General features: G+C 42.5%; 1 pseudogene; it reads left to right on the plus strand.

The window, feature by feature from the left end:
- Positions 1 to 475: 475 nt before the first annotated feature.
- Positions 476 to 15724, plus strand: LOC140688894 (zinc finger homeobox protein 2 pseudogene; annotated as a pseudogene).
- The last annotated feature ends 7367 nt before the right edge of the window (positions 15725 to 23091 follow it).

The raw sequence follows: 23091 nt of genomic DNA on the forward strand, positions 1-23091 counted from the left end.
CACATGAGATTAGCTGTTAAAGAGTCAGAAGTCCCCTTTTGATCGCAGGAGCTGATATCTTGCCACCCGCCACCTCCCAGGGACCACTAGATAAAAGTTTCCTTGGTAATTGCTGTAGGGGCAACAGGATTCAATGGGAGATGAAATTATTTACCTGGGATACATCAATACCCTTGTCAAAAGGGTTTCATATAAGTTCAATGAAGCAAAGGTGACTTTCTCTTTCTGTTTCCTTTTCAAATCTTCTGTGCTCACAGCCAGCTTGACTTTGATAAAGATATAGAGGTGTGTGTATGAATGTGTGCCTGTGTGTGTGACTGTGTGAGAGTGTGTGCCTATGTATGTATGTGTGAATGTGAGTATGTAATTGTGTATGAATGAGGGCAGAATACAGTGTCTGCTGTGTGTTTCTGAATGTGTGAGTAGATTTTTATGGCCCAGAATTACATCTCAAATGTGCTGTTGCTGGTGTGGGATGACTCAGCTTCAGCCAGTGAATGAGGAGGAGGACGAGGAGGAAGAGGAGGACGAGAAGGAGGTGGCAGCAGGGAGCAAGCGAGTGCCCAGGGTGAATCAATGGAAACCCCCTCACGAAGTCAGGAAAACACTTCAGCCAGGGCCAAATAGCATTGGTTATTTTCCTTCACTTCCCTCACTGCTGTGAATTTAATTTACTTTTTTTCCATCTCCGACCCCGACACGCCCGGAGTGAGCGCTGGAGGGAGGGAGGAGGAGGGGAAAAAGGAATCAACACATCAGAGAAGTCCCTTCCAAGCGCCACCCCTTCCCCTCCCCACATCGTGCTGCTTGGTAGCTGTTGTTTGACTCCCATCCCTGCTTCCAGCTGAGGTGGTCCTGGCTGCCACCCTGAAATGAACCCCCAGCTCTCCTCCGTCTGCCACGGCCACCCTTAACACAGCCTCGACCTCTGGCACCACCCTGTCCCATGAGCACAATGCCCCGTCCCCGCCTCCGGACACCTCCTCCCCCAGCACCCCCTCAGATCCTGTCACCACAGATCCTGCTGCCCTCTCCACCTCTCAGAGCATGAGGGCCTCAGAGCCGGGGGCCAGCCCCTGGAGGCAGGCTGTGGCCTCATCCAACCAAAGGAGACAGGGGGCGCCAAGAAGAGCCTGGCTGTGGGGGCTTCCCATCAAAGGATCTGAGGGTGGAAGAGGACAAGGAGCAGGAGGAAGGAGGAGGGCTCCCTCCTGTGGACCACAGCTGGAGGTGAGGCCTGCCTGGTAGCCAAGCCGTCCCTGCCAGGTGGCAGTGAACGCCTGTTACCAAAGGCAGTGAACACCTGGGGTGAGGCAGACATCAAGGAAGAGCCTAGCCCACCCCTGCTTCCCACCCACCCACTGCACACCTCACTGCCCGTCACATCCAACATGGCTTTGACCCAATCCAAGGCTTTAGCTCTTCTGCCCAAATTCTGTCCCACAATACCTCATCACAATCTCCGCCACCTGTAAGGGAAGGGATGGAGCCTTCTGGAGCTACCAGCTGGTCCCATACCCACCTGGAGATCCCAAAGATGGCCCCATGGGGAGCAGAGAAGGAGACCCCTGGGTGCTCTTCTGTCTCTCTTCTTGTGCCACCTGGGTTTCAGGAGGCCCCAGGCCTTTATGGGCCACAAACAGTCTCATGGGGTGACACTAACCCCCACTCAACACCAGGGCCTGCTGGGCAACCCAGCCATATTCCGGGATGGGGTGAGGGCTACGTGGCCCTCCTAAGCTTTCTGGAACCAAGATTGCCTGCTCATCCCCCTTTAGAAATACCCCTTAATGACAGCAGCCCTGGGAACATGGAGGTGAATGCAGCCCAGACCAAGGATGGTCCCCCTGAGGCCCTGTGGAAGAAGTCCTGGCCCTCAGCCCATCCTCTGCTCCAACCACCCCAGCCACCTGGGACCCCAGCCCAACCCAAGGCAAAGAATTGCGTATGGCAGCAGGTGAGGCAGGGCCAGATTGGTTCCCCCAGGGGCACCAAAGCTCAACCAAAGCTCACTCACTTCCAAGGAAGGGGGCACTCTCCCTGCCCCTGTGGGCTCCTCTGAAGACCCTGGTAACCCACCCCAGCCCTCTCACCTAGCTGACCACTATATCCCTGTCCTAGCAACCTTCCAGGGCCTCAGTCTGTCCAGCCATGTCCCTCCTACGCTCATGCAACTCCTGCAAGATGCTCAAGTGTCCCAAGTGCAACTGGCACCACAAGTCCAGCAGACCCTGGAAGTGCCTGTGTGGGAGAAGCAGCCTTAGGGCAGCAGACCCGCAGCTGCTGCAGCACCGCCCCCCCACCTCCACCGCGCCCAGAGAGGGAGCTGCAACCACAGCTACACTCCCTACCGCTGCGGTGTCTGCAGCTACTCCACCTCCACCAAGGGCAGCCTCACATCCACACGCAGTCCAACTAGCACCTGGCCCACCTGCAGGGCTTCCAGGCGGGCCTGAGGTGGGGACAGGAGAGCCCCCCAGAGGCAGTGCTACCACCCTCCTCGGGACCAGGAGCCCAAGACCAAATAGTCATGGCAGTACCAGGTGTGCAGCTATGAGACCGTCTCCCGCAACCTGCGCATCCACATGACCTCAGAGAAGCACATGCAGAAAGTTCTCATGCCGCACCAGGGGCTGCCTCTGGGACTGCTGCTGCGGCTGGTGGGGCCAGGACCCCCGCCCCAGGCTGGGGCTGCGCCCACCCCCCTACCTAGGAACTCTTCCAGTATTTCAGACCGCAGACCCTAGGGCAGCCTTCAGGCTTCCTTGCCTGGCCCCGGACCAAGGCCAGACAAGCCCCTGGAAGCGGAGCTGCTTCTCAACGGCTTCCACCACCTTGGAGCACCTGCCTGCAAGGTCCCCAAACCTGCCCTGGCATCTCCCCACCCCTGGATGCCCACATGCTTCCAAGTCAGCTCCTAGGCTCCTTGTCTGATGGGCTGCCCACCTCGCTGCCCCCAGATGACAGCCCATCCCTGAAGGTGTTCTGCTGCCTTGTGTGCCAGGCCTTCAGCACAGATGGCCTGGAGCTGCTACTCTGCCACTGCAGTGTCGGTGGGAGCCTCCTGGGGGCCGAGTGGAAGAAGGTTGTCGGTGACACCCACCGCTGCAAGCTCTGCTGCTATGGCACCCAGCTCAAGGCCAACCTCCAGCTCCACCTGAAGACCGACAAACATGCTCAGAAGTACCAGCTGGCGGCCCACCTGAGGGAGGGGGTGGGGCCATTGGCACCCCCTCCCCAGTGCCTCTGAGAGGTGGGGCTACTTATGGGTCTGTCCAACCCCCCCTGCACCTGCGCTGCAACATCAGAGACTTTGAGTCCAACAGCAAGAAGATGCAGCTGCATGCCTGAGGTGCAGCCCATGAAGAAAACAGCCAGATCTGTAAGTTTCTGCTGAAGATGGAGGGGCAGCAGTGGGGGGCAGAGCTGGGGCTGTTCCGCGGCCTGCTGTGTGCCTGGGAGACGCCTCCCCGCCTGGCGGTGCTGCAGCACCTGTGCCCACCGGGCCCACCGTGACGCCCAGGCCCAGCGGCATCTGCAGCTGCTACTGAGCGGCCCAACGGCCGGTGAGGGGTTCTCGGCTCCTCAGGGCATCCTGAGATTCAGCCATGGGCGGCTCCAGGTTCCTGGGAAGGCTCCCATTATTCCCTCAGCTGAGCCACCCACCCCTGAGAAAGATGCCCAGAATAAGACCGAACAGTTGGCATCTGAAGGAGCAGAGAACAAGACCGGCCCTCCTGGAGACAGCAGCAACCAGACCATGGTGTTCTGCTGTCCCTACTGCGGTCTCCTGAGCCCGGAGCCCCACCAGGTGGGGACTCACGCCCTCTCCCGGCATGCAGTGCGGCCCAGGCACCGCTGCCCGGTGCGCCGGGAGCTGCCCTTGCGGGCGCCCGCCCTCCGCTTCCACCTTCGCCGCCTGCACAGCGTGGTGCCCGAGCGTGTTGAGAAGCTGCGGCTAGTGGCCACAACTGTAGAAATGACCTTGACAATCAAAGGGCTGCTTGGGCCCACTCTCAGCCCTCAGGGTGATGGCCCTGAGCCTCCTGCTTCTGGGCCAGAGCCTGCACCCAGCAGAAACCAAGCAGCAGAAGGCCCTCACCTGACCCCGAAGCCGGTCCTGATCCTCTTCGTGCGCCTCCCCCGCCCTCAGCCGAGGCCCCCAACAAGCCCACGGGAAGCCCAGGCCAGCCACGTTCTCCAGCCCCATCTCCAGCCCCTCTGCCTGAAGTGGCTCCTCCACTCACCATGACTGAGGAGGAAGAGGAGGCTGGTGGGGAGCCCCTCCCCGCAGAGCCAGCTCCGGCTGACTCTCGCCAGCCTCTGACCTATGGGAAGAACACCAGCTTTGCCTGGGACAAGTTTCTTGACCCTGCCCGGCCCTGTAAGTGCACTGTGTATAAGGAGTCCTTCACACAGAACATCCTCCTGGTCCATTATAACCTGTCTCCCACCACACAAGATGAGGAAGGCTGTCATTGACCCCTCTAGCCCTGCCCGGGGAGAAGCCGGCACTGCACCCACCACCGCCGCGGCCACAGACAAGCCCTTTAAGTGCACGGTCTGCGGGGTCTCCTGCAACCAGAGCTCCACCCTGGAGATCCACATGCGCTCCGTGCTGCACCAGACTCGCTCGAGGGGAGCCAAGGCTGACGCCAAGGCTGAGGCGCCAGAGCATGACCTGGAAGAGCCCAGGGAAGGTGAGACTTGGGGGAAGGTGGGCACTGAGAAGAAGGGCCCTGACCCTGGGGGCTTCATGTCTGGATTACCCTTCCTATCCCCTCCCAAAAATTATTTTAAAAAGAAAAAAATGTGTGCTGTTGCTCCCTTCTGCTCTAACCAGCCAGGCAATGTTCTCCTGTCAATCACCACCAGTGTACACACACAAAGAAAATATTTGCTTTCCAAGGGATTGTTGGCAAAGGAAGGTCATGAGACGCTAGTGCTGGTTTGTACCCTTTTATGGCATCATAATACAAGGTCATATCATGAAAGATCCCTGGAGCCTTACACTGTGTTTTTAAATGGGACCACTTGTCACATAGCCTGAAGTTATAGGACATTAGCTGATGATACCTGCAGAGTCCTGTTTTGTTTTGTTTTGTTTTTTGAGAATAAAAAGGGAAAGGTAATTTATGTTGTTTCCTTTACTTTGTCTAAGTTCTTTCACCTAACTCTCCCTTTTGAAAATGTTCATATTCCTACTGCCACCTTAATCTAAGCCCACTTATCTGCCTGCCTCTTTGCTAGCCCCTCTTTCTTCCAGTTTCCCTCTAATTGAAAACATGATAGCATAATGTTCTAAAATAGCACTGAGTCCCCACAGAACAACATACATTCTCCTTTGCCTAAAATTCAAGAGACTCCACAATCCAGGCCCAAGACCACTTACCGAGCTTTACCCATCAGTACATAAGTGACCCTCAGCTTGGCTGCATGTGAGAGTCATCTGGGGGCTCCAGCCTAGAGCAAGTATATCAGAATATCTACAGGAGATGGGGGGACAAACCATGTCTCTCTTCCAAAGACTGAAGGGTTTTCTGGGATGCAGAATGTTCAGTGCTGACATTGAGAATGGGCAAATGGGTAAGTTTGGGGGAACCAGGCCCTGAATCAGAATGTTTCCCTGTTGTTTCTGAGGATCATCAAAAGGACATTTGCTTGCTCCCTATGTTCAACCGGCTTCTTAATCACCATCATCAGTTGACTCTGCCCTAAACTGCTCTTTTCTCTGAGTCTCCTGCACGTAGTTCATCTTCTCACGACAGTGTTATCGCTCTTCCTGGGTTCACCGTGAGGTTTCACCACAGTTAATAACAAAGCATTAAGGCCCTAAACTTTCTATCTGATGCTCTTCTTTGCTGTCAAATTCCTTCTGTAGGAAAGATAAAAACCCTTGCCCTCCAACACCAACAGAGAATCAAAAACCCTTCCCATGTGTAGAGGTTCAGATTTCATCATGGAGAAGTCCTTTATAAAAAGAACACTTAACATTCCAGATGAAGTATTCATACTTGGCATCAATCCACCATTTAGAATCTTGACTATGAAAAATGAATAAAATATTTGTTCTGTATTGAATGACCATACAGTTATTCCAGGAGCTATTTCCAAAACAAAAAGATGCATTTCAAAGCGATTTGCTTTCTTTATCCACAGAAACTACTAGAAAAATTTAAATTTAGTCTTCCTTTAAAAAATTTTTTTTAATTCAGTTTTTTTTTTAATTGAGGTATAGTCAGTTTACAATGCTGTGTCAATTTCTGGTGTACAGCACAATTCTTCAGTCATATATGAATATACATATATTCATTTTCATATTTTTTCTCCATGAGAAAGAATATTGAAGATATTGAGTATATTTCCCTAAATTTAGTCTTCTTGGAAAGTTATTTCTAAATACTTCAATACAAATACTTGCTCTATATGAATATGAATATATATATTTCTATTATAAATATATGTGGTTTTTGCCATCTCTTTCCATATAGTGGACATAATAGAGATTGCATGAGTATATGTAATTTTGTGTTTTCTCCCCATTTTTTTCCTACTCCACTTTTCCCCATTTATTTTGCCAGGTTTCCAACTAACTCTCTCAGCTATGAGAGGACACAAAACAAAGCAAGAGAACAAAATAAATTAACTTTTCACTCTCAAATTTCAAATATATATATTTGAAACTTGCCAAAAAGATTTGAACTGTCCATACTTTAAAAAACTGAAGTATAGTCGCTTTGCAATGTTGTAAAAAAAATGTAAATTTCAGGTGTACAGCACAGTGCTTCAGTTATACATAAATATATTCATTTTCATATTCTTTTTCATTATCAGCCATTACAAGGTATTGAATATAGTTCCCTGTGCTATACAGTAGGACCCTGTTGTTTACCTATTTCATGTATAGTAGTTAGTATCTGCAAATCCTGAACTTCCAATTTATCTAATTTTTTTGAATTTGAAGAGTTTAACACCTGAAGGGGCACCGACTCCTTGCAATATGCCACCAGAGCCAAAAACAATGAAATTTAAATTACTACTATTGATGTAATTTCATTTGTATTCATAACATGGTGAAATATTTAAGTTCTACAAATACACATTATGTAGAAGAGGATGAATAAAATAAAAGAAATATATATACAGGAACAAATTTGCAGACAGTGTTTATTTTTCTGTTTCTGGATAAAATCACAATGCCTTGAACATATTAAGGGCTTGATTAAAAAATGTTGACAATAAAAGCAATAATGAGACCTATATTGACAGAAAATATTTATCTCTGCTGTTCCTCGAATGTTGAGAAGAGTTTGAATACTTACAACTTGCTCTGTTTTAAATTATTAAAAAACTATCTTTCATGTGCTAAATCTATTAACACTTGTATTTTGCTTAACTCTCAACAATCTCATGAATTACTTGCTATTTACATATTTTACAGAGAAGTAAACTCAAGCCTATAGAGGATATATAATTTGCCAGGAGTCAAAGACTAAAAAAATTATAGAAATCAGACACCAACTCACTTTCTTTGGCTCTGAGAGTCAAGTTCATTCCACAACACCACATTATCTCTTCCAACTCTTGAATTTATGTATTTCCAGCTCTGTCTTCTCTGGATCCCATAAGAGGAGATCTCAATATCCCTGATAGGTTGTAAAATGGTTTGCTGGTTAGAAACAATGTTATAGTGAATTTCATGATATTGAATAGGGAAATGGTAATTCACAGAGAGAATTATTACATAAAGCATGCAGGGAAGACAAATCCATATTCTTGCAGGTTGCAAAGATTACTGTTCTATTCTAGTGAAAATAAACCACCTTTTTTCTTCTACGCAAGAAGAGGTCTCATGTAATTGACCTGACATGAGTTGCCAGTTAAGTACTTTGGGATATAAGACTCTATTGTGATGGAACTAATTTTTGCTACTCGCAGATGAAGCACTCAGAGAAAGCCATCTTTGAGGCTATACTAACTCTCTCACTGTCACCAGAGCCACTTTCATTCATAAGTCCATTGAATAAATGTGGAGTGCAGAGAATAGTGGTTGAATAATACCAACAGAGGCAATTACTGCGTTCACATGATTACCGAGAGCCGTGATAATCATGGTGAGCATCCTCTTGAGGTACAAATATCCTTACATTCTGGACAATTTTAAGCTATCCACCCATGAACTTCTTACCAAACCTTTCTTGTCAATAATATTCCAATATAATCATGAATTTCAAGTATCTAACCATCTCTGCAAACCATTATATACCCCTACAAGCCATGGAAGTGATAATATAGCCATAGCACAAGGGTCTCTTCTTTAAAGAAGGGTGGTGATCATATTTAGCACTTATGTTAGTCCCAGTATGAGGATTCCCATCTCTGCTCTTGCACACGGGTATCCCTCAGTGGACTATAAGAGTGAAATGACCACTTTTGGCTGAGGCCAACTCTTTAGACTGGATCATCTATAAATAAAACTGATTTTTTTCTCCCCAGTTAATTGATAATATGAGAACAATTTATGAGATCATAGTTTGGCTAGAAGACATGACGGTACAGCTATGGAAGTGGACACATTGGGAGTATTAGTCATCTGAGCATAAAATTTAGGGGGGTCTTTTAGACATACTTGGACACTAATCCTGCATATTTCATTTCCTATTGGTGGTGATGTCCTGCTGGGTACATTCAACTTTGTGGCATACAAGTTCATGATAGCAGCTCAGGTAACATATAGGATTACTTTTTGAGCCACTGTATCATTTGGAGTTCAACCAGAGAAGCAGAACTAGTAAGATATATGTGTATGTATATATATATGTGTGTGTGTGTGTATATATATAAACTCAAGCCCATAGAGATATATCTATATAGCTATACACACACACACACACACAGACTGGCAGAGAATAAAGGCTACGCACACACACACACACAAAAGGTAGAATCTATTAAATTGGCTTACACATGGTATGCACTGGCTACACAAACCCAAAGCCTCCAAAACAGGCAGACAGAAAAGGAAAATCACGAGATTGGAATTTCACTGTTGCTTTTTGAACAGCTAGAAAGAGATTTTTATATTGTACATGTGATATAATTTGCAGTCTCATTTTTTTCAGACACCCAGCCTGCCCTTCTTTCTAGGGCTTCTGAACATCCAAGAATAAGCTGAAGAGCCAACTGCATGGTTTGCAAATGTGGCTGCCCTAAGTCTGTCCACCACTTTTCAGAAGCAGCATTTTCATTATAATGTTCAAGTAGAATTTTCATGTATTGTCCAACTGATTCAGTCCCAGGGACACCTTGCTCAGTAGCCACTGCCAAAGCTACCTGCTTGCCAAACCATTTTGATGATCACTCCAGCCTCACTGATTATTGAGTGACTACTCCTAGCCTTGTTTCTTGACCTCTTTCTTGACTCCAGAATCCCATCAGTCCCACTGCTATCAGAGAGCCTAGTTCAAGGGTAACACTTTCCACCTCTAGTTTTGCCTTATTGAAGAGTTTCTTCACTACAACTCCTTACAAACATGCTAATGCATCCCTAACATGATGTTTCTCAAAGTCATTTTCAATGGATTTTTTTCATTATTACCTTTAATGTATTTAAACATAGGTGAGCCATTAGTACTTGATAAGCCCATGCCATCTTTTTAAACTCTATAGGCTTGTCTAATTTCTCTTCTGTAAAACTCAGGAATTTTTAGCATCTCAACTTCATTTCGTATCAGCCACTCGTATCTAGTCTTCAGTAAACAAATTCCAGGCATTTGCCAGTCTAAATTAGAAGTAGTTTATCCTTCTGGACTTGAATCTCAGGTCAGGTCCTTTCAGTCAAACTGAGATATATCTGTAGTTACATAAATGGTAGGATGGAATACAGATAAAAATAGGCATTCTTTTGGAAAATGACTGATTACATTATTTTCAAATAAAGCAGGAAGAGCCTCACCAGCCCAGGGGAGTAAGCGGCTGCTAGAACTGTCTGGTGACATTCTGTAAAACAGGGGATTCAGGGTATTCAAAGTCAACTAGATCATTTCAAATACTCACATTAGAAATCTTTATGTTAAACTTTTCCCCTATCAATATCCATGTTTTTACTCAAAACCTGGCAAAGATCTGAATTCTGCCTTGCTTTTTCATCAACTTCACCACTAGTCTCTGGCTCTGACTTTTAAAAAATTATTATTATTGAATTCTAGTCAGTTTACAATGTTGCATCAATTTCTGGTGCACAGCATAGTAGTTCAGTCATACACATACATGCATAGATTTGTTTTCCTATTCTTTCTCATTATGGGTTACTACAATATATTGAATATAGTTCCCTGTGATATATAGAAGAAACCTGTTGTTTATCTATTTATAGTAGTAGTTAGTATCTGTAAATCTCGAACACCCAATTGTAATACCCAATGCCTAGAAGGAATGTAAGATATTTTTGAGGGTAGCTGTAGAAACTTCCTGGTTCTTTGACCAAGATTTGAACCAGGATTTGATAACTTGCCTCTATCATTTCTTGCTTCATGCTTTCAAGTTCAGTTGGAAGCAGAGCAGCTCATCCCACTGCCATTAATTCTTCAAAGAAGGTCATAATTTAATAACTCTTTTACCATTAAGTGTTACAGACCACCAGCATTCCAATCGCTACTACCAACTAGACTACCCCTACCTTCAGCCCAACCCGGTCAGGTAAAGAATCCCAACTCCCATCACCTTGCCTGAAACCATCCGGAGATCAGTTATTGTATCTTTCAAAGTTTTTAGTAGAAAATGACATAATCTCTCACAGCTCTATTATACAGGGAGGAATTTATTACAATTATCTTGTAGACTTTCTAGTAATCCAGATGCTAGATGATAGGGGCAGGAAAAAAAGGCTTTTTAGCAAAATGGGGCTCAACAAAAACCCATGGTCCCTTCTGTTCTATGATGACACACATGCCGCCAAATTTTTCCAAAGAATCAGTCTGTGCTTGTGGCTGCCTCTTCATATTTTGTACTTCTTCTTTCCAAGTCTTCCATGGTGCAGTTGCTTAGTGGAATTTAGGTCACACACAGAAGCCACACTGAGAATTTTTAGCTTTCTAGCCTCTAAAGCATAGGAGGACACACCAAAGGGGATTTAGAGTTGGCATTGCGTGAGACAGTCTGCACCATCTAGGTAAAGTGCTTCACCAGCAGGAATCCTGATGTAGCAACATTAATAAATATTATTGAAATAAACTGAACTCCTTTGAGAAGTCCTTCCAAAACCATGCTTGGTTAAATGTAATTTATCACTCTTCTGCATGCTTTTATGATTTTCCAACTCATCTATAGGTGTAAATCTGGCATTTTTCTTGCCCTCTTCCCATTTATGTGAACTCTTTGAAGACTGTGTGATGGACTTCTTTTAGGCCCCATGGTTCTCCCAAGAGCACATTCAAGAACATGAGAGGAGGAACATAGCTCTGACCTCAGACCTCTAAGCTGACATTCCTGACATATTCATGTTATTCAATGTGTCATCTCGAGTTAAGTACTCACTTCTCTGACTTAAAATTTGTTTTCTTTAGCCATCCATTCTCTGGCAGAACACCTATTCATACAACATTTTGTAATTCCTAGAACTGTACTAACTACTTTAAACATATCATCTGGTTTATAAGTTGCCAGTTTATAGGGAACAAAATCTAGTTTGTTTTAGATTTTGTTGTTCCCTTTTCCCTCCTTTTATGCTACAGAAATGCCCTATTTTTCATTTTATAACCTAAGATACAATATTACGTGGAATTATGGAGAAGTGTTACACTTACTGGTAGGTTTTGTTTGACTAAATCTTAAATTGTCCAACTGTTCATAGAGAGGAATGTAAAACAAACAAACAAAAACAAAAAAAAAGAGGAAAAAAACTTTTGATTTGCAAGGATTTAAAAAAATGTACCATCCTTCTGGAAGAGGTGGTCACCAGAAGGAAAAGCAGGTGATTTTTTCCTAGGTGTGAAAGGAGCAGACAGAGGCATGAGTTCTGATCTAGTACTTTGAGGCTGGGACTTGATGTATGAATTTTAATAGTTGATTATGAAGAGCTGTGATCCCAGGAACCTAAAGAAAGATGACCCTTGCACTGGGGGATGGAAGGATCTATCTCCTTTAAAAACTATCTTTCTGCCACAGAGATCTGAAGGAGTAGAAACACCACCAGAGCAGAGGGCTGACACAGTGCAGCAGACTAAGGTAACAGTCACCAGTTGTGACACACTTTGGGAGTGAGAAACTGGCAACTTGGACTTAATCATGCTAAAACTCCTTTAGAATTAGAACTGAAAAACTCCCTAGAATTCTCTGACAATCCAACAGAAAAGGAGAGAGATACTGAAATTCCTGGTATGACACAGATGAGAGGCTGCACAATTTATTTGGGGGAAAAAAAGAGATAAGAATACGCTGATACCATTAAGCCTGTGGAGAAATTCACACCATTCACTTAAACTTAGTATGCCTTGCTTTCTCTCCCAGAGTTTCTGCCTTGTTGTCAATAAATGTCTGGGCTTCTGATGTGTCATCAAATATTGAAGGATAATGCTAAGTAATATGTTATAATTCCCCAGTGTTCTGATACTATATATAGAAAACCCTAAAGACTCCACATAAAACCTACTAGAACTGATGAATGAATTTACTAAGGTAGCAGGATACAAGATTAACATACAGAAATCAGTTGCATTTCTTTACACTAACAATGAAATATCAGGAGGAAAAAAATCCCCTTTAAAATTCATCAAGAAAAATAAAATACTTAGGAACAAACTTGAGCAAGGAGGTGAAAGACCTAGATACTGAGAACTATAAAACACTGATAAAGGAAATTGAAGATGATTCAAAAAAAAATGGAAAGATACCCCATGCTCTTGGATTGTATTTTGCTGTACAGCAGACACTAACACAGCATTGTAAATCAACTATACCTCAATTTTAAAAAATCTAAAAAAAAAATAGCATTAATTCTCCAATGTTCTGCAATGCTTCCTGCTTTTTACTTTTTTGGGGGGGGTTAGGGGTAAATTCACTTATATTGGGGAAAGCCTTTTTTTTTTTTACACCTGTTCTTTAACATCTTCCTAACTCAAGCCTATAGTTATTTCTCTGTGTATTACAGTTACAGAAAAAAATGTTTTTTGAAACATTTTAGAAATATCAACAAAATCAAAACACCATGGACTTTCAAGGATAACTGTATATTACTTCATATTATGCTCAGCATCTAGCACTTTGGGGTAATTGGTGGGATTGGGAGGTTTAACAACAACAACAATAAAAAGCTATTGGCAATTTTCAGAGTCCTATAGCAAATTTTGGGAGCCTTCAAAACAAGAGAGATCCTAAAATCTTAATAAATTTTATATACAAAATTAGGATACTGCCTCCTCCTCAGACTCAATGGATTGTCCAGTGCATCTGCATATTTAGATGAGTCATTTGTAGATGTCTGTGTATTCAGTGATCTCCGTCTCCCTGTCTGAACTCCTAGAGCTTGTTGCTTGCACAGTTCATCAGGTGAAAAAGCATTCTAAGTGCCTTGAGACACTCTGTTATACAACCTTGATTGCTTCTCTCCTAATATAATAAATTCTGTGAGGAAGGCCGGTACCTGAACCAGAAGACTAAATGTGGGGAACACAAAATATAAGGTGCTGCCCACCGCCGTAGTCTGCCACCCTGGGAATGTCAACAAGCAATGCCGAAATTCTGCAGTAGTCAAACTACAGCTGTGACCATTATCCCCTGAGCAGCCTGTGGGTCCTCCTTTCCTTGTTCTTCTCCACCATGTAACTCATCTTCTGGCTGGGAAGAACTCCATCCCTGCTGCTTCTTTGGTTTATGACATGTCCACTTTCTTCATGGCCATTTCATGATTTCTTACTGATCTCAAACCAAGACTGTACAGTGATTTTATCATTTAGGTCGTCCTGATGAGCAATTAGAGCTGTTACTGCCAGACTCGTTCTATGGCTTCTGAGTTCAAAATGAGCTTGAGACTCCCCCTTTCTATCTCGAATGTGGCCATTAAGGGAGGTTAGAGTTAGATGTCAGAATTAGCCAAAATGTAGGATTTAGTAAAAGGTCCATTACACACACGGTGCTTCCTCTATTGCAATAAACCTACGTACTTAAAGGAGAGGAAGTGTCCTTGTCTTAAAAGATAAAAAAATCATCATGTATCTCATCCTAAATATTTTCTTTCCATTTTGGCCCCTATTCAATTTACAACCTCTTTTCTTAGTTTTCTTTACAGCTGAACATTAAAAAAAATTGAGGGGGGTAATTAGGTTTACTTATTTTATTTTTAGAGGAGGTGCTAAGGATTGAACTGAGGACCTTGTGCATGCTAAGCATGCACTCTACGACTTGAGCTACATTGTCCCCTCCTTGAACATCTTCAATGAGAGCTTGTGTTTGCTGTCTCCACTCTTTAGGTCCCCTAAAATGGCTCTCCCATTCTCACTGGTTCCCAATAAGTAACAGATGTGCTCTTGAGTTAGGATTACTTAGGAAAGTGTTATTTACAAAGGGAATATTTATAAGAGATGGTGTAATACCCTGGGGTTAGTAATATAGGAGCTACAAGCAATGACTACTAGGCCCAAGTGAGGAGCAGTTAATGAGACCCAGAAGGAGAAAGCCATGTAGACCATGAGAAGAGTGGTGATTTTGGACTATTCCATCTAACGTGGCCTCACAGCGGTTGAGCAGGGAAATAAATATATTGACCTGTCTCTCCTTCCTTCCAGTCTCTTGTTGGCGCATCTCATTGGACAAACCCAGAAGAAGCCAGACACCAAGAGAACACATGGATGGTCAGCTTTTTGAGACAAAGGGCAAATTAAGAAGAGTGGTGAAAAGTTGGTATGAGGGTAGAAAGACACCAGGCATATTTACCTCCTTATTACATTGGAACTACACCCATGGGAAGTCTGTCCCCTCTAATGTTCAAACCCAATGGCCTCTGGTTTCATTTACATGCCATCTATTTGCCTCTTTTCATCTGGATCCCATGAAACTTTCTTTTTTTTCTTTTCCTCTTCTTTAAAAAATGTTTTTAATTGAAGTACAGTCAGTTTGCAATGTTATGTCAGCTTCTGGTGTACACATGTTTCAGTCATACATACACATATTCCTTTTCATATTGTCATAATACGTTACTACAAGATATTGAATATAGTTCCCTGTGCTACACCATAGAAACTTGCTGTTTATCTATTTTATATACAGTAGTTAGTATCTGCAAATCTCAAACTTCCAATTTATCCTTTCCCACCCCCTTTTCTCCCTAGTAATCATGCCTGTTTTCTATGTCAGTGAGTCTGTTTCTGTTTTGTAAATAAGTTCATTTGTGTGTGTGTGTGTGTGTGTGTGTGTGTGTTTAGATTCCACATATGTGATATCATATACCTCACTCTTGATCTTTCTCTAAACCTTAACTTGTTTATAAGTTTCCATCCATAAAACTACAGGTCCTTTCCTGGCACCCCATCCATTTTCCACCTCCCCTTTAGCACTTCCTCTCCATTTCCATGGCACACTTCTAATATGCCTCTTGTGTATAATCTGTCTACCAAGTCCTCCACCACACTAACACCCAGCTTGTCCTACCAAGGAACACCTCTTGCTGTGACATTTTCCCCCTAAAATGTGAGATCTCCTTTTTGTCCACAGGATAATCTCTAAAGTCTAGCTCCTGTCAAGTTTTCACCCCTCAACTTCTGCTCTCTTCCTCCACAACTTGTGGCCAGCTAGACTATTTCAAGTTGTCTGAGCACATTCATACCATTAGGATTTGAAGATACTGCCCATTCTGTCCATCATTTTTACCTCCTTTCTGTGTAATGCACTGTTTCATCCTTCTAGACCCAGCTCAAATGTGTTGTGATCTGTGAGTTCCACTTTGCTTCTTCCCAAGAAGACTTGATCCCTCCCTCTGCTTTGCCCCGAGAGAACTTCCATGGCCTTTGCCCTCATTTCTACTTTGCCACTGAACTAATAAGCTATAATCATTCCTCCCTGTTATGCAGTGCTTAAGGTGGGAGCACTGCTTCACTTATCTTTGTATTACTGAAACTTATCAGAGTGTCTGGCAAATGGAAATGTCTCCCCAAATACTTGTAAAGTGAATGAGAGATGACTGGCTTGACAGATCGCCCTCCAGCTGGTGTCTGAAGAGCCTTTCTCCTGTGGATCAATAGGTATGTTCATATGTAATAGGAACTGTGGTCAGAGTCCTGGGAAGAAGCGACATGACACAGCTCAGGTGCTACTTTGCTACAGGACAGGGTAAGCATCCTTCTATGGCCATTTTCAGACCTGACATTGTAGCACTTAAGAAGCCTAATAATGTCAAATCAAAACATTAAAAGTTGAAATTTAGGAATGCTGGAGTACTAAAAGAAGTCTCTCTACATTTTTATAATAGCAGGGGTCCCAGTCTGAGCCAGAGCAGAAGCTAAAGGAAGTGTCTTCATCAGAGAACCAAAGCAGGGAGAAATGGGAGACAAAGGGCTCCTGGTACGCAGGCGGTCAGCCCGGGACAGAAGATTCTAGTGAGTCTGGTGCCCTGAAGACTAATGACACTAGGAGCTCTGGAGGCAGAAACTTTGGCAGGGACATGAGTAAATTTACGGCAAGCACTAACAAAAGTGGCAGTGGGCAGCGGGCTGGAGAAGGACAAAATAGGAAAAGCATGAAAGGGCTGTTCATGAGTCCCCTGAGAGATATTTTGGAGGATCCTGGGACAACTTGGTGAGATTCTGAAGGCATTCAGATATTGGCGGATGAAGGTAAGAGACCATGCAATAAAGTCAGGGCCATTAATGTCACTGTATACTTGAAGGCTTTATAGATTACCTCACAATACAGTGCTACTGAGGGTAAAATGTATTTTGCTGTAATTCTAAGGCTGCCATAGTTCAGGACTATATTGGGAGCTCCCTCCATATGTGTTAAATGCAGGACTGAAATAAAGACATCAATCAGGTTGTAATAAGATCTCTTGTCACATAACAAGATCTCTTTTAAAGACTATATGGAAGAAAAAGGCTGGTCTTACTATCTGACCATGCTTTTGAAAATAACTAAAGGACATTCCAAGGTTAGGTTCCTAGCAATTGAGCACAGATAATGAGAATGTGAGAGCAGACATTAAGATAATAGGCAAGTATGAAGAGCAAATATAGATTTTTTGTTCCATGCTGAGTTTGAATTATAATTTATTCTTTAAATAGTATATTATTTACCTAGAGATGCTTTTAAGATATGAAACCAGCTAAAGGGAACTATTTAGACACAGAAACATGTTTATTCAGACTTGATTTCATAGCTATCTCTTAAAATAATGAGAAACTAGAAAAGTAAATTATTTCCCTAATACAGAACAACAAAGACACTATCACTAGTTAGAGCATAAAATATTATGTAATAAAGAATTTGGCTGGCCTCTGTCCCTGGCTGCTGGGAAGTAGCTTCTAAATCTTGGGAATTTTTGGAGTGATGGGAGTGTCTCTTATTGATGGTGGCTCATGACAGTTTATGCTAATAAGGTGACTTATGGTGGGGACCCTACATGGCTTATGCTAATGAGATGACTCAGGATGTGGACTGGCCACACCTGAAAGACTAACCATGCAACTAGAAAGTTGGGGCTCTGAGCCTATGTGATACCAGCATGACCTTTGGCAAGGGAAGGGGGTCAGGAGACTGAGTTCAACTGCATGGCCAATGACTCAATCATGCCTATGCAGAAACACTAATAAAAACTCAATGCTGAAGCTTGGTTGTGCTCCCCTGAACAGCACTATTCTGCATATTGTCACGTATCTCTGTGCCGGGAGGGTAACACATTCTAACCCCATGGAGAGAGGACAAGGGAAGCTCTGCATCTGGGACCCTCCAAGACGTTGCCCTGTGTGTCCCTCCTTTTGGCCAGTCCTGATCGGTATCCTTTACAACAAAACCATAATTGTAAGGATAGCACTTTCCTGGGTTCTGTAAGTCATTCTAGGGAATTATCAAACCTGACGGGTAATGGGTAGCCAGCTGGTCAGCAGTGAGGGTGGCCTGGTTGCGGGAAGTGAGAGCAGACTTATGGAGGATTGTGCCCTTAGCCTGTGAGGCCTGGTCTAGTTCTAGTGTCACAAGTTGCTGCAGTCATCAATCTTTTGTGTAGTCTAGTCTCATATATCACACTCTTACTAACATATTTTGTGCTAGGTTCATAGCATAACATCTGTAGTTAAAGTTCATGACTAGAAGTGCGCATCACCATAAAAGTAGCTCCAGTTGATTCAGCCATTCCTAATGTCATGTGCTTTAAACAGACTGTGGCAAGTGTTGGGCTATTCTTTAAGAAACCTTCAGCTCTCACGGTATTTTAGCTCCTCTCATGTGGCATTCCCTTCACTCCTTCAGAATTCTGTTTCCTTGATGTTTTCCCCTCTGCACCACCGGTGTAACTAAATGAATTTCTATGTGTTTTTTATCCATGACTAGCATTTCATTCTTATCACAGGATCACAATGGAAATTCTTTGAGAGCCTTAAAAGTACTAAGCTCTGTCATCAAAGAGTCTAAGCAAAACTCCTGCTGGGCTCCTGGCACATTTATCTAATCCACCCAGAGGTTCTTTGATGGCTTAATGTCTTTCATCAACACGTGAAACTTTATTTTCTCTAGACTTTGAATCAGTAGATCTAACATGACCCATCTCCTTGTTATGACAAAAATATTTCCTTTATAGTATTTTAATTTAGATTACAATTGCCAGACACTCTGTTTTATAACTACTAATGTGTCATCCTTCACTTCTTCAACTGCCAACCACATTCTTTCTAACAAAGGATCACAACCCTCTTTAAAGAAAGCACCTAGGGATTATGCTCAGGGGAAAAAGGCTCAAAAATGTTTTATTTTTTCTTTCAGTCAAAGAGTATTTCATGCTCAGTAAAAATAGGGTTAAAAACAGCTTGAGGTAGAACTGGTGTTGTCTTTCAGTTGCTGCCATCCAACTTCACGCTCTGTAACAGGATGTGCACAACAGAGTGCACACCCTTTCATTGCTTGCACATGCTGCCGGTAGGCATGAGTGAGCACCACTGAGAACCTCATGCTCTCCAGAAATGCACACTATACACCGCATTTGCAGAGTGAGCAAAAGAAATTCCCTTTAAAGTACCTAAGGTTTTGTCCAATTTAATTGGTTCCACTTCCTACGGCTATGAACAAAGTGAGCACATCCAGTCTCACACACTTCAGATTTGATTAAATGGCTTTCTTTCATTACTCCTTAAGCTATGTCCACCACATCAGATAGTTTTAGTAGTTATTAATAGTTAATGTATTTCTTTTGCCTTCTCTACAATTGTGGCATTGGAGTTCAATGGGGGCCATTCAGCCCACAATTTTTGCTGTCATTCATTTTCTACCTGTTAAAAGGAGCTGTGGCTTAGCCAGCACCGTGAAAGTACGGAGACAATAAACCGTTCCGCTGTCTCTCCCTGCCGACCCCGCGTCACAGCCTGACAGCAGATGTGCTTGGTACTCAGCGCTGTGTATGTTCAAACTGCCTGAAAAAAAGCCATATGATTTTTGTGGAAATGCCTGCTATTAAAGGAGGAAATCATATGCCCTTCTAAGTATTTGAATATAAAGGAAAAGAGAAGATGTCAAATCAACATAGTAGGTTGAGTAATGATTTACAGATACCATAAAGCATAATTCTTCATTATTTTTAGACCAGGAAAGGACCTCTCCCACTTGAGAAGCTTATTAGCAAACCCAAGGATCTCTGCAGAAACGCAGAGTTGATACATGTGCATGTCCATAGACATTTTTGCACTTAGTTTTAGTTTTTTGGTCCTCCAGAAGCTTATATATGAATCAAATTAGCAACTAGGCTATATATTTGCATGCTATATGTAACATTTTTATATCATATGTAAGTTATGAAACAAGGGCAGTTAACTAGGACTCATGTATAGGTTCTGTGTGTGTGTGTGTGTGTGTACATACACATGCATTTTTTTTTACGCAAATTGGTAAGTTTCAAGTGAGAAGGTGGGGCTGGGTCAAAAGACAGTAACTGGGCTTCAGGCTTTCCTCTAGTTACTAAAGTCTATCTGTGGAACTCTAGAGTTTAAAGGAATTTAATTGAAAAAAATCATTGTATTAACTCTATTAAAGAAATCATATATCAATCAGAAAGGGCATTGGCCAGCTATGGAGGTGTGACAAGATTTGCAGAGACAGTCTTTTTTTGGGGGGGTTCTATTTCACCCCCACTCCATGCCCCCCCCAACTAGGAGTCTGATTATACAGCGGAGAAGGGAACTATGACAAGCAGCAGGGGCACCAAAAGAATGCAGAAAAGAGGAGCACCTCCTAACTCCACAGGAGGAAGAGTGACACGTGGAAATAACACTTAGCTCAGCTGGGAGAAGGTTTTCCTCTTACCTATCTTCCTTTGCTTCTTAAACATACATAACTTGTTACCTGTACATTTAATTGTCTTTCCTGACAGCTCTGCTACAGTCCTACTGGGACACACTATCTTAACCTGTTTTACAAAACAAAATAAAAACAGGATGATGATAGTTGTAGGGTTATGTAAGTAGGTAAATGCTAAGTGAGTTTCTGTTCCTCAGACCATTTTAAATATGGAGATACAAGACACAAACTTGAGAAAAACATTTTTTTAATGTTAAAAATCTTTAAAAGGCACACATGGGACTTCTCTAATATTTTTTGCTACTTCCTGTGAATCTATACGTATTTCAAAATAAGAAGCTAAAAATGAAAGAAAAAAATTCCAACATGTATCTTCCATAACACATTTGGAAAATAGAGAATGGTACTTTTAAAAAAGCCATATACATATAAAAAAATACAAGTTTACCTATAAACTGGAACACAATTGTGAAGTGGATATTGTCTTAAGTACCTCAAAAAGTGAAAATTTAAACACTGTTTTCTAAAAAAACAAGAAAATTAATAGAAAATTCATTTAAAAGAAAAAAATTCCCTTTAACAGTCTAAAATGTGTATCTCTGGAAAACAAAACATTTTATTATTATTTATTATTATTTTTAATTTAATGAAGGTAATTTAATTAATAAAACTAGGATATCAATGAAAAGTTTTCAAAGATCAAACGATTAGGAACTATTTAAAAGGCTAATCTATTATATGCTATGCAAAATTTAAATAACTAATAAAAGCTTACTAAGGCTTACTCTAACATATAACCTACAATCTTCTGGTGAAATTATTACTCAAAGTAAAACTGTTTCCTTAAGCACACTACTTGACCAATGAACCATGTGGTTAAGCACTGGCAAAACATCATAACATGACAAAGGATACATGAATATAGGTAGTGAAATTATTCACCATTGGGTGTGCAGACTAACTGAACTCACAAGCACTTCTTTCCACCAGGATATACAACGTGTCAAGCGTACAATGAATTTAAGGATTCATTATATTTTGACTAAGATTTCTCTAGCAATGTCTACAATGTGTATTTAAAGAATTTAATAAAAATTAAATGTTGAAGAGGTAGGAAATACACTACTAAATATCACTTACAGAAATGACTTTACATATATAAGGTAGTTCAGCAGGAAAATGACAAATTTTATCTAAACTTTGAATAATACCACTTTGCATTTAACAAACTGTCACACTTGACCCTCACAAAAACCCCACAGACAGTAGAAGTTACTACTCCAGTTTAATACTTAAGAATGAGGCTCAGAGGCTAAGGAACTTGACTGAGGTCATTTGGACAAGCCCTAGGACCCAGATCCTCTACCTCTTGGCCACTATTTTTTCCATCACCCAGGCTACCTCATATTTACCACTTATTAAAATGCAAACCACCATATAGTTTCCTTCCTTCCATGTTGGTGGAGGTGACGAGGGTACCAAAGCTCTAGCAAGCCAATCCTTTTCTATGCCATTTGAAATTTTAGTACTTAAGGGGATATTAGTCATTCATCTTAATAGCGACAACAAAGATATGACAGGTCATCTTAGTTGAGAATTATGCCTTTCAGTATCTATGTATTTAATCCTATGAAGTAATTAATTATTTTCTTAATCCTAATAAAAGTACCCTTTTAGAAAATCCCCTACAAACAATATCCAAAGTAGAATGGGCTTTTTCATTGACAACACCTGAAACCAAATTTTAGTCCTATTACTCAATAGCTGTTCAATTGTGGATACATTTAACTTCCTTGAGCCTCACTGTCTTTGTCTATAAAGTGAAGATGCCACCATTGGCCTCTGTGAGTTGTTGGGCAGGTTCAATGAGATTATACTTGTAAAGCATTTAGTTCTTAGAAAGGGCCAGTTCACAGAACAGACCAATTCTGTTAGAGAAACAAACATGCAGACAGGTAGTGCTCACAGGTTATGTCATTTACCTGAACTTTCCTAATTTAACTTCTTATGTGACCTTATTTCTTTTCTCTCTCAAATATCTGAAGCAGGACACAATGTATCACTCTTGCAACCAGGGTACCAATTAAAGTGAGTGCTGGATTTCAGTCCTCTTCTAATCCCTTTAAGGAATATTATAATCAATTATCTGACTGTCTTAGAATTGGCTATATTCAAACCAAAGTTTATACTATTTCTGCTCCTACACGTTAAAGTCGGCCATCATTCACTAGTTTGAAACAAAACTAATAACAGTAAGCCAGTTTTACAAACCATGATACACTGAATTCGTATTGGGTGAAAAGGGTAGGAAGTTTCAAGGGGTGAGGGAAAGGACCTAATACTGAGAAATTATGTATTCAGCAGGCCATCCATCATGCACTAAATTGACTTTCTCTCTTTTAATCTTCCCAGGCATCATTCTAACCAAGATTCACGCTGTTTTACAGATTACACAAGGGAAGCTCAAACTCTGGCTTGCTCCCCCTTGCTCAAGGCACTCTCACCTACAGAAGGCTCTTGCTCAGCTCCAGGCCTTTCCTCCTCCTGTAATCACTGCCCCAATGCTCTCCTGACTGCTGCAAGGCCGTCTCCTTCTCCAGTCTCACC

This window comes from Vicugna pacos, chromosome 24 (assembly GCF_048564905.1).
Source record: "Vicugna pacos chromosome 24, VicPac4, whole genome shotgun sequence".
NCBI classification, from domain to species: Eukaryota; Metazoa; Chordata; class Mammalia; order Artiodactyla; family Camelidae; genus Vicugna; species Vicugna pacos.